We start from the raw sequence: 937 nt of genomic DNA, 5'->3' as shown, positions 1-937 counted from the left end.
GAGGAGTATCCAAAGATATGACCTCTGGGTGAACCTTTAACCTTCCCCTTAATTATTTGTTTGAAGACAGTGTCGAGTTCTCCTGCTGAGAGCCAAGGCCCATAATGCTTCGCAGCCCTGTGAGCCGGGTTGTGTGTGCAGGGAAGTGGAGAGGGACATAAATAAGGGGACCACCAGATGTAAATAATAAAAGTGGTTGGGGCTTAAATAAAAACCGAAAAAGCAATTTGGTTTCCCTGAAGAGTGGCCTGATTGAAGAAAAGGGGTTAGTAAGACGGAAAGTGTGTGCGTGTGTGGGGGTGTTTCTGTTGTCTGTGATTTTTTGCAGGTCTAAATAAGCATTCATTCCATTCCTTAAAACCATGCCATCTGTATACACCATTAGAAGCTCATAGGAGAAGAGAAAACAGTCTTATCAGGCTTTCCTGTTAATCTCTATTGGCCTTAACTTCAGCTGATAAAAGGCACGCTGGATGGAGGAGGTTCAGGTCAGGCTCCATTTGGTCAGCGCGGTAACGTTACTGGAAAGCAGCTCAGCAAATTAAGTCCTATCAGGGACCTTTGTCTTTGAGGACGGAAACATGCCCCGAAATCACAGCGCTGGGGCAGGACATGCCTTCAGTGTGCCGCAGTCAGAAGGGAATAAACAAGTGCATCGACTGTGTCTGAGTTTTTATTTCAATACCTGAAGTCATGACTCGTTCTGAGGCAGGATGACATTTCTGACAACTGAATTATACTTTTCCTAAAGAATAAAGAATGTCTTTTGGATGTAAACAGAGAGATGCAAAAGAGCCCCTTAGTGTTCCTTGTAGCATTTATGCATCTGTCTAATGAAATTTCCACGACTGTGATTACGGAAGATGCAATCGAAGGTGTGCCACTGTCTTTTATTATCTGCGGAGGAATTTAACTGGGAGGCGGGAGGGAGGGAAGG

Source organism: Buceros rhinoceros, unplaced genomic scaffold, assembly GCF_000710305.1.
Source record: "Buceros rhinoceros silvestris isolate BGI_N320 unplaced genomic scaffold, ASM71030v1 scaffold35394, whole genome shotgun sequence".
NCBI classification, from domain to species: domain Eukaryota; kingdom Metazoa; phylum Chordata; class Aves; order Bucerotiformes; family Bucerotidae; genus Buceros; species Buceros rhinoceros.
Note: the sequence above shows the minus strand (reverse complement) of the source record.